The sequence below is a fragment of the Glycine soja genome, chromosome 10, assembly GCF_004193775.1.
Source record: "Glycine soja cultivar W05 chromosome 10, ASM419377v2, whole genome shotgun sequence".
NCBI classification, from domain to species: Eukaryota; Viridiplantae; Streptophyta; class Magnoliopsida; order Fabales; family Fabaceae; genus Glycine; species Glycine soja.
This window is the reverse complement of record NC_041011.1, coordinates 9,254,768-9,267,057: the sequence shown is the minus strand read 5'-3', so window position 1 is coordinate 9,267,057 and position 12,290 is coordinate 9,254,768. Positions and strand designations below refer to the sequence as shown.

Sequence of the window (12,290 nt, the reverse complement as noted above, 5' to 3'; positions counted from 1 at the left end):
TCTCTATCTGATAAGAACTCATCCACTGCCTCCACTTTCGACGAGCCTGTAATATACCATGACAGGTTTGGTGGTTTCCTCCCAAATGTAATTTTGAACGGTGAAACACCTAAGCCTGAGTGTTGCAACGTGTTATAAGACCATTTTACCTAGTTAAGAAGCTTGCCCCAAGATAAAGGTTTCTTGTGGACGAGGGCATGCAGGTATTGTTCGATCATGCGATTCAAAACTTCCGTTTGTCCATCTATTTGTGGATGATAAGCTGAGCTCATCCGCAATTTCATGTCGCTCATCTGAAACAGGTCTTGCCAGAAAATTGCTTATGAATAATGGGTCTCTGTCGGAGACCAAGCTGCGTGGCATGCCATGAAGCTTTCTGACGATGTCCATGAACAGGATGACGACTGAGTAAGCTGAGTGCTGAGTTGGCAGCATGCCTAGGTGTATGCCTTTTGAAAATCGATCTACTACAACCAATATGGCAGTATTTCCGCGAATCGGAGGTAGGCCTGTGATGAAGTCTAAGGGAAAGTCCTCCCATGGCCGACAGGGTACCGATAATGGACATAAGAGACCGACAGACTTCTTAGTCTCATACTTAGTGTGTTGGCAGTCGACACAGGTTGCTACAAAACATTTTACATCTTTTCTCAATCCAGGCCAATAAAAATTTTCAATGAGCTGTGCTAAAGTTTTCGCCACACCCATGTGGCCCTCGTCGGAGTAGAATGATACTTTGTTAAAAGTGTTTGGATGAAAGGGATGTTGTGCGATAACTAAATATGATCTATTTGAAAAGTTTAGGGGTGCAAATAAGCCTAGCCTATTTAAAAGTCTAGCTTGACATGTTAGCCTACTTAAAATCCTATTTTATATTAAAGCTTTTATATAAGTCTAAGTTCTCTTTACATTGGATAATATGCTCACAAATCATTGAAAAAAACTCTATGTGCATCAAACTATAATCTATAAAAAAAATCAAAATTATCATTACTCAAACGCATGAAACAAAGATAGAAATAAACAAATTAAGTTAAGAGTCAAGTCTAACACGTTAATATGATATATGTTTATCATGTTTAAGATAACTTAATTAAAATAAAACCTATTTTATAATAAGTTCTTTAATTAAAACATAAATTTATCACTCAATAAATGTTTGACTCTTATTGTAGGTCAACATTCAAAATATTGTTAAAAGATAAATAAATATATGATCTATATACTATCTATAAAAGAGAACCCTCTGGAAATTCCTAAAATACCCCTGACTAAGATTGTGACAGCTGTCCATTTCCTTGGTTTTTTGGTCTTTTAGCCCTTTAATTTTCCACTCTTCTGATGCTTACAGGTGTTTCATTTTGTTGATTGTGGCATTTACACGTGTTTTATTTTTCATGTTGTGCATGTGCTGGCCTTTGCTTCTTTACGTGGTTTCTTGCATTTCATTCTTCATTCTTCAGTTTGCGTGTTTTTGCTTTTCATTTTTCCAGATACAGACCAACTTAATTTGGGTTCTGTTTGGTGCTGTTTTAATGTATGTTTTCTTACATTCGATGTTAGCTTATGGTTTTTTGGCTTTTCTTTTCTTACATGCATATTACCTTTCGGGTTTTTGGCTTTTGTTTCTGTGCTGTTTTCATGTTTGTTTTGTTACATGCATGTTATTTTTTCATTTTGCTGTGTTGGACGATGTTTGGTTTGCATGCTTGGTTATCGTGTTTTTCTGTTCGTGGTACTTCTGCTGTTCTGTTCTGGTGCTGTTTTCATGTGTGTTTTCTTACATGCATGTTAGCTTCTCATTTTTGTGTGTTGAACGAGGTTTTGGATTTTTTCTTAGCTTATCGTGTTTCTGTTTTGATGGTGGTTTTGTTGTTTTTTTTTTTTGCAGTATTATGGCACGTTCTCCAGACAAGATAAAGAGCTTCGATGGCTCAAAAGAAACTCTTAAACTTAGTGTGAGGATCAGTGATCTATGGTTTATTGGCACGCCTAACAAATCTGAGCAAGATGAAATGGTGTTCGTGGACTCCGATGTATGCTTCAATTTTGTGTTTTTTTTTTGTAGGTTTATTACTTATTACTTATTGTTCAGTTCATTGTGTTGTAACCTTAATGCAATCCAGGGTGATGAGATCCACGCTGTTTGTAAACAAGACCAATTGAAGTAAAAAAAAATGGACTTGAAAGAAAATTGTACTTATGTCATGCACAATTTTAAAGTTCTAAAATACAGGTTTGCTGGATTTGCGGATGTTGTGGCTGGCCAGTTTGAACCTGGACTATTGGTTGGTATGTTAACTTATATTTTTGCAATTGAGTTTATTTTGAAAGTTCTGTTCTTTTTGGAATTAAATAGCATTCCCTGATTTTCCTACTTGCTTTAGATGTTATTGGTGTTGTGGAGGAGGTTGTCTTTCGCCAAGTTTCAGGAAAAGGTAGAAGGGTAGTCCTTAAACTAAAGGACTTGAGGTAAAGTTCGATTCTTGGTGACAATTTGTGTGATATGCTTTGTCAAGTTGTGGCTATGATTACATTATTATTAATAACTGATTGTCTCATAACTATTTGTTTCTGATAGCCAGCAATCGCTATCTTGCACTTTGTGGGATGATTATTGCTTGCAGTTTTTGAAGTTCTTAGATGATTATGAAGGTGATGGCCCAATTATAGTTCTATTGAGCCATTGTAGGATCAAGGAAGCGCAGGGTATATCCTCATCTTGAATTTATTGATTTCTCTGTTTATGTTATTGCATGTTATGGTTCTGTTTTTTAAATGATTTAGGATCTTATCCCGCATCGATCAACAATTCTTTCAAGGCTTCAAAGTTAATTATTAACCAGCCCGTGATCGAGATTCAAGAATTCAATGAATAGTATTTTTTGTATGTGTTATGTAATATATGTTGATCATTTTTTGTCTTATTTTTGTTGTTCATTCTATATTTGTAGGCTTGCAGAGTTGGGCATTGAGGCCCGGTCAGGTTTTAAATCCCATGGTGAAGGGAGTACACAGCTTTCAGGTTCTATCCAATTATCATCAATAGAATCATTCTTTGGCAAGGCTGAGGCAAAGACTATTGCTGACATTAACACCATCTCTGAAGTAATGATCTTGTATAGATTTTAATTCTTTGTCATGCATTATCTGAAGTTTTTTTATTTGATGTGTATGTTGTTTCACACAGGAAATTGTTTGTGTCACTGTTGGCACAATTACTAGGATTGTTCTGGACAATCATTCATGGTGTTATACAGCTTGCATTCAGTGCCATAAAAAAAGTGATGCAGAGATGGTGCCCTTTACATGTGCATGCGGCAAATACAATAAGGAAGTTGTGCTTAGGTCATTGTGATCTTTTAAAATGTTGTGTATTTTTCATACCTTCATCATTTTTTCACTATTGGTGCATATGGTAGCAGGTATAGGCTTGAGGTGATGATCAACCAGGGAAATGAAAGCACAAAATTCCTGCTTTAGGACCGTGAATGCAGTGAATTAATTGGTCAATCAGCTGATGTAGTTAATAAGCTTAAAATTGAAGTGTGTTTTTGGATTCAACCGTAACTGTTTATGTTTGATATGTTATTTTTTGTTTGTGTAATACAATTATTCTCTTTGAACAAGGACGGTGATGTTGATTTGAATGCTTCACCCCAAGCACTTGATAAGCTGCTGGGTTATGAACTTGCTTTCAAGATAAAGGTGCAACCCAAGTTCAGGAATTCTGTTGTTTTGAAGTGTTCAGCTGACTCGAGCTTAATAAATGCTGTGATGGATATGCTAGCTGATGCTGAGGTAATGTTCAATGCAAGTTATTTGACATTAACTATTGTGAAAAGTATGTATTCTATTCATATTTATTTGTTTTCCATGGGTTATGTTATCTTCAATGTATGTCTTATTCAGACATCTTCAAAAATGAATATCCCGGTTTCTGATTCCAATCATTCTGCTCAACATGAATCTGAGTTTTGATGACTGCTCTCATTTTTTAATATGATCTTTCTTGCAATTCTTGCATTTTGACACTTCATGGCTTTCAACTTAGCATTCAACTTATTCATTGCTATTTGTTTTATCCAACAATCCCTATCTGTGACAGCAGACCATGATCCACTGCTTGGACTCCCCTTGACGCCTACAAAGCAGCAGGCATTTCAAGATTGTGATGATGAAGCAGGGACCTCTCAAATTTCACCTGCACAGCTTTCATCCAACAAATTAAAAAAACATGGCGCAATTTAGTGCATTTGGTTGTTTTCAAGTTGTGTTGAACAATTTTTTTTCCTTGCTATTTGTATATTGTACATTGGCTCCTACATTTAATTTTGTTGTGGTGGTGTTGCTTTAGAACTCTGATAAGAACTTTTGTTTAAATTTTAATCTTATTTTGTATGCAAGTATTCTGGGATTTTAGTTTTGTGGTTTATCTGATGTCACCTTAACTATTGCACTATATTTCAAAATCCTTATTTGTTCAATTGTTAAAATAAATATCGACAGACCATGCTTATATTAATGGTTATAAAGCCATGTTTCAAGAAATCGACCTATGAAAATGTTATGAATTCAAATATATCGTGAGATATAGAACAAGTATGATTTGAAAATACAAATCAGAGATTGCCAGACAGAAAGTTCAGAAAACATGTTCTTCACAATCATGATAACTTAAAATTCAATTAAAGTTTTAACGGGCCATTATAGCATTTGATTTTAAGGTGTGCATCCTTAATTGTCTGAGCACAAAGTATTCACGGGAATCAAATTAAAATATTAGAAATAATGACCACGAAATATTGATTACTAGCACAACTAAATCAGCATTCATATCTGATTAATTTTCTAACAGCAGAATATACACACCAAGACAAAAGTATCAGCTTTGGAGTCTTGAGAAACATGATCTTGGATCATCAATGATATGTAATTAAGTGTTTCTTTATTATCAATCATCGTTTAGCATGATTTGTTATTTTAGATGCCATTTTTTGCTTGATTTTACTTTGGCAAATGCAGAATCGGATATTTGATAAATTTACTCCATCTTTCATCATATGTCTTAATATGATGTTCAATTAATAAGACAAGTAAAAAAACAAATTCTTTTTAGGTTGACATCCTAATTCTGTCATGCATAACATTTTCGATATCACATTTCTTATCGATGACGCCAAAGCATAGGTATAATAATGGTTATAAATGCATGTCTAATCATTTTAGTGCATTTAATTAGCTGTCAGCATTCATAATTTTAGTGTTTTTCCTTATGCTTACTTTTTATTACTTACTTTTCAAGTTTTAATGTGGTCGTCAAAACCATGGCTATAATCATGGCTATACATGCATGTCTAATCATTTTTATCAAAGTATGATCCATTTAACCAGCTGTCAACATTAATCATTTTAGTCAACAAGTCAAGTTATGTCTTGGTCCGAGTGGAATAACATTTCTTTTCTGCATGTCCATGGACTTTTGCAATTTTAATTTAGCATGTATTGTAAAATTCAAACAAGAAGTCAGTAAAAATTTTATAACTCAGTCAAGATTAACAACAACCATCAAGAACATGTATAACCATGAGCATGCAAATCATAGTGATACAGCACAAACCAAGATAAAAAATAAAGGTATCAGGCAACACAGAGTTAATGATCAGGCTCAGAATATTGATTGTAAGTAATTCAAAATATTATCTTCCAAATTACAGTTAATAATTTTAATTAGTTTCTTGATTTAGTAATACAATATCCACAATTTTTTTCTCACAAAGACAAGCAACCTGTAAGGTGCATTCAATATCATGTGAATCCATTCCACATTAAATAAATTCCACTAAACTTAGATTTAATTCACTTTTTTAGTTAATATTCGTGATTCATCAGAGGATGTTCTGAATCAACACAAGGTACCAATTAAAATTGACTTTATCAAATTAATTTTCAACATTATAATGCTATAATCTAATCTAAATACAATTTTCATAGGCTGTGTTTCAGTTTCTTCACCAAAATTATATGTCCTCAGCTAATGACCCCGCAATTAATAGAGAAGGTAACAATTAATATTCATAAACACTATGTTATTAGCTTACTGTCGAATATCTTGCACTGTACAAAACTGCTTTTGTTTATCGTGTTTCAATTTACATGTTTTCCTAAAACATTTTCAATGACCAACCTCACTTTGCCATATGTCATTAAATTATTTCAGGATATTCTAATCTTGGTGACCAACTCATGCAGTGTAGTCACTGTAATGCAAATATGTGGTATGATGAAAGAGTCTCAAAAGATAAAAGAACTACAAATCCAAGATTCAGTTTATGTTGTGGAAATGGCAAAGTTGAACTTCCATTGTTACAGAATCCACCTAAATATCTCTACCAACTTTTGTATGATCATGGTACATCTGATAGTAATAATTACCAACAGAACATAAGGACATATAACATGATGTTTGCCTTTACTTCTGCTGGTATTAAGTTTGACAAATCAATTAATCATTCAAGAGGACCTCCTACAATAAGAATTCAAGGTCAACCATGTCATAGAATAGGTAGCATGTTACCAATGCCTGGGAAAGAACCAAAATTTGCACAATTGTATATCTTTGACACAGAAAATGAAGTGCGGAATAGGATTAATGCAATAAGGTAGTTAGTCTTTCATTGTTATTATTATAAATGCACAACATTGATCAACAATCTTACATTTAAACAGAATTCAATTGTTTATTCTGCATTACTAATCTTGCAATCATCGTATATATAATTGTTTGCTTTGCTCAGCAGTCCACATAATCAAATTCAAGAACACATTGTTTCACAACTTAGTGAGATGCTGGATGAATACAACGTGCATGCAAAAACTTTCAGGATGGCAAGAGATAGATTGCAAGATGTTCAAGTGGATAATATCAAGTTGAAATTGATTGCTAATCGTGAGAAAGATGGTCGTACATATAATGTACCTACTGTTCCTGAAGTTGCAACACTAATAGTAGGCGATTTTGATGCAAATTCAAAAAGAGATATTATTATTGAAACTCAGCATGGACAACTACAAAGGATCCATGAATTACATTCTATCTATCTAGCTCTACAATACCATTTCTTATTTCCTTACGGGGAAGATGGATATAGACTTGATATTCTACATAGCAGTTGATCAGATGGTAAGAAAAGGAAAAGAAATCGTCTTACAATGAGGGAGTGGTTTTCTTATAGGCTACAATGCAGATCAAATGAGTCTAAAACTTTGTTGAATTCTAGGAGACTATTCCAACAATTTGTTGTTGAGGGGTATACTATGGTTGAGTCAGAAAGACTTTCTTACATCAGAAACAACCAAAAAAAACTTCTTGTTGACAAGTTTTGTAGCTTACAACAGTCATTGGATGATGGAAGCAGGAAAGACCTAAATAAAGGTAAAAGAGTCATTTTGCCTTCAACTTTTGTTGGCAGTCCGTGCTATATGGATCAACTTTATTTTGATGGTATGGCCATATGTAGCCATGTGGGCTTCCCAAATCTGTTTATTACTTTAACCTGCAATCCAAACTGGCCTGAAATCCATAGATTGCTGAATCCGTTGAATCTGAAAGCAGCAGATAGGCCAGACATAATCTCCAGAGTCTTCAAACTAAAGTATGAACAAATGCTTATGGACTTGACAAAGAATCACATGCTAGGAAAAGTTATTGCATGTAAGTTGATTCTAAGTTTGGTGAATTTATATTATGTGTGACATTGTTATTTTACACTGTCAATATTAATCACACAATCATATCTAATAAGTTTAATTGCTATCTATTAACAGACTTACTAATAAATTGCAGATATGTATACAATAGAATTTCAAAAACGAGGCCTGCCTCATGTCCATTTGCTACTTTTTTTACATCTTGATAACAAATACCTATCCTCAGATGAAATTGATCAAATTATATCAGCAGAGATACCTTCACAGCAAGATGAGCTAGAACTGTATTCATTAGTAAAAAACCATATGGCTCATGGTCCATGTGGAACTCTGAATCCTGGATCTCCATGCATGAAAGAAGGCAAGTGTAGTCGTTTCTATCCTAAAATGTTCCAACCGCATACTGTTTTAGATGCTGATGATTTTCTAGTCTATCGTAGAAGAAACAATGGTCATGCAATTGAGAAAAATGGTGTTATAATTGATAACAGGTATATTGTACCTTACAATCCAAGATTGCTCAGAAAATACCAAGCACATATCAATATTGAATGGTGTAACCAACACACTTCTATCAAATATTTATTTAAGTACATCAACAAGGGATATGATAGAGTAACTGTTGTTTTGATTCATGAAGATAACGATCAAACTGAGAATGGTGGCACTCATAATGATGAGATCAAAGAATATCTAGATTACATGTATTATTAAAACTTGATCTCTAATTTATCTGATCATCATTGTTATAACAACTACTTCTATCTTCCTAACAGATACATATGTCCCTGTGAATCTACTTGGAGAATCTTTGGATTTCCAATACATGGCAGAAAACCTGCTATTGAAAGATTACACTTCCATCTTCCAGGCCAACATAGTGTTCTCTACGAAGACCATGATGATATTGGTGATGTATTGTCTAAGCCAAGTATCTCTGATTCAAAGTTTATTTTATGGATGAACACCAACCAAAAATCTGTTGAAGGGAGAAATCTTACTTATGCAGAATTTGTTTCTAAGTTTGTATACAATCAGAAGAAAAGATGTTGGCAACTTAGGAAGAAAGGCTACACCATTGGCAGATTACTATGGGTTCCACCAATTACAGGGGAATTATTTTATTTGAGAATGATGCTTATTGTTTGTAAAGGACCTACCTCATTTGAGGATTTAAGAACAGTTGATAATGTCCAGTATTCTACATATAAAGAAGCATGTTTTGCTATGGGATTTTTACAAGATGATAAAGAATTTATTGAGGCAATGAAGGAAGCAAAAGACTGGGGTTCAGCACATTATATAAGAAAGCTATTTGTGTTGTTACTTTTAACTGCAACAATGAGCAAACCTGAACAAGTTTGGGACCAAACTTGGCATTGGATGGCTGATGACATTGTCTATAGTTATAAAAAATCATCAACAAGTCCAGGTTAGTGCTAATTTCCCATCAGACAAATCAATATTGATACGACACATAATTTGACTTTTTTCCCTTTTGTGTATTAGCATTAAAGCTTGATGATAGAACTCTTCAAAATTTGGTCTTGCTTGAAATTGAAGAACTGCTGCAAGCAAATCAAAGATCGCTTAGAGACTATCCTTCAATGCCATATCCAGAGGATGCAAATTGTCCAGCTTATCTAGACAATAGCCTTATATTAGCTGAACTAAACTACAACAATGAAGAACTTAGATCAGAGTTTGAACATCTATTTTCTCACATGACAGGTACATTAACTACAGAGCAATTTACCCCTCTGAAAATTATTATGCGCATTTCCTTCTTCGCTTTTCTCATCTATAAATTAGTATTTTAACTTCATTCATTTTTCTTTAAATCTAAAGCCACATATCAATGATTCCAGACGAACAAGCTTCAATTTACAACCAGATTGTTGAAGCTGTTAATAAAGATGAAGGTGGTATGTTTTTTCTCTATGGATATGGAGGTACAAGAAAAACATACATTTGGAAAACACTTGCAAGTTCACTGAGAGCTGACAATAAAATTGTAATAATGGTAGCCTCTAGCGGCATAGCTTCTCTGCTATTGCCTGGAGGTAGAACTACACATTCAAAATTTAAAATTCCAGTTCCAGTTTTTGAAGACTCAACTTGCATTATCCATCAAGGAACTCAATTAGCTTAATTATTAAATCAGACAAGTCTGATCATTTGGGATGAAGCACCCATGACTCACAAATTCTGTTTTGAGGCACTTGATCACAGTCTTAGAGATATCATCAAACACAACTCAAAGGACAATAAAATCTTTGGAGGTAAAGTCATGGTCTTTGGTGGAGATTTTCGGCAGATCCTGCCAGTCATTCCAAGAGGCAGCCGCTCTGATATTGTTAACGCAATAATTAATTCCTCTTATCTATGGGATCATTGTCAGATCTTGAGACTGACAAAAAAACATGTGTTTACAAAACAACATGCAAGCAACAGATCAAGAAGAAATTGCAGCTTTTGCACAGTGGAATATAGATATTGGTGATGGTATTATTGGAGATGAAAATGATGGCTATGCTACTATTGAAATTCCACAGGAACTATTAATCACAAAATATAATGATCCTATTCATAGTATAATTAACTCTACATTTCCAGATCTATCTCATCATCACAATGATCCTGAATACTTCCAAACCAGAGCAATATTAGCTTCTACAAATGAAACAGTACAACAAGTTAATGATTATATGCTTACAACGATACCGGGTAATCATATAGTAAATTATCTTATTCTATTTTTCATCTTTTAATCAACTTTCCTGGATTTTACATTTTTGGTTGATGAATTTGCTTTTTTATGTCTAAAATATTGATAGGTGAACAAATGGAATATCTAAGCTCTGATTCAGTTGACAAATCCGAAACCATTGAAAGTTGTCATTTCCGCTCACTGACAACTGAATTTCTGAATTCATTGACAACATCTGGCTTACCCAATCACTGTCTCAAACTCAAGATTGGAACACCAATAATGCTATTAAGGAACTTAGACCAAACTCAAGGGTTGTGTAACGGTACTAGGTTAATTATCACAAGACTAGCAAAACATGTTATTGCAGCTGACATAATTTCTGGGACAAATATCGGAGATCATGTTTATATCCCACGAATGTCTATGTCGCCTTCACAGTCACCATGGCCTTTTAAGCTATTGAGGAGACAATTTCCGATAATGCTTTCTTATGCCATGACAATTAATAAATCCCAAGGGCAATCACTATCTTCAGTTGGACTTTACTTGCCAAAACCAATTTTTTCACATGGCCAACTATATGTTACATTATCAAGAGTCAAGTCAAAGAAAGGACTTCGAATTTTAATACATGATCAGAACAAAAAAAAATTACTTCAACCACGAATGTGGTTTTCAAAGAGGTATTTACAAATATTAGAAGGTAAATCCAATTTATTTCCGATTGCAAATTTAATTCTAACCATAACTGTATTTGCTTCTTACTCATATGATCTTTGATATACAGTTAAAACATCATCAAATGAGCCAATCTATAATTCATTAATTTTAAAAAACCAGTCTTCCTTTATGGAGTGCATTTTCTTATTTGCTGCATTTTAAATTTTCATCCCTTTTCATGAACTCCAAATTAACCATTTCTTTCATGAATTACACGAAAGAAAATAAAATGCTTATCTCAATTTAAATACTACCATTCAGCAAATGAATTCTATATGTTACTCTGGCTGTTTTCCTTGGATGATACACTTATTATTATTCTTTTAGTATAACCATTTATCTTTTCTTAGACAATCAATTGGCCTTGCAAAATATTATCTATGCCTGATCATTATCGACTTCAGCATTAGACAGGTCATTCATCTGATGATGCAAATTGTATTTATAACAATAGAAAAAATTAACTTAGTCTTTGTTATATTCAGCAATAAAAATACCTCTTCACCTGCCTCCACCACCACAGTCTTTCATACTTATCATTCTGCCAATTCACGTCCAATCTTTGAACGGAACATTCAATGCTCCACAGTTCCCAAACCACTTAACTTGCTGTCACTTACACCCCCCCGAAAAGCAATGACCCTTCCATCACCCACTACTTTACATCATCAGATCACATTTCGTTTCTCTACCACCTTCATTTCAACTCTAACCAAATTATTCTCTCAAAGAGACTAGCACCATGGCTTCCGCTTCATCGACTACCTCAAGCAAGGTAAGCCTAAACCCAAACCTGACTGCATGTTCATTCATTTCCTTGCATTTGGTTACATTTTTCATCCATATCCCGAACCAAAATTCAACATATTGCCATCTATGTTTGTAAGTTTTCAAATTCCAATTTAGGACAGACATATTGAACAATTTTACGTTTGAATCCATCATTGTCTCACTCAACTTTCTTTCCTGTGGCAAAGCCCTAATTCAATTTTCCCTGCTTCTGCTTCATTTATTTGTGCCCATTGTCTTAGGTTTCTTGCATACTACATTATCATCTATCTTACCCTTTAGATATTAGTAACGTTTAAATCATATTTTTGTCCCTCACACTTTTTGCATTCATGTTGTGCTTTTATCGCAATGCATG

General features: G+C 33.9%; 1 pseudogene; it reads left to right on the top strand.

Moving 5' to 3' along the window:
* The first annotated feature begins 1,692 nt into the window (after positions 1-1,692).
* On the top strand, positions 1,693-11,130 carry LOC114371327 (annotated as a pseudogene).
* Positions 11,131-12,290: the final 1,160 nt, after the last annotated feature.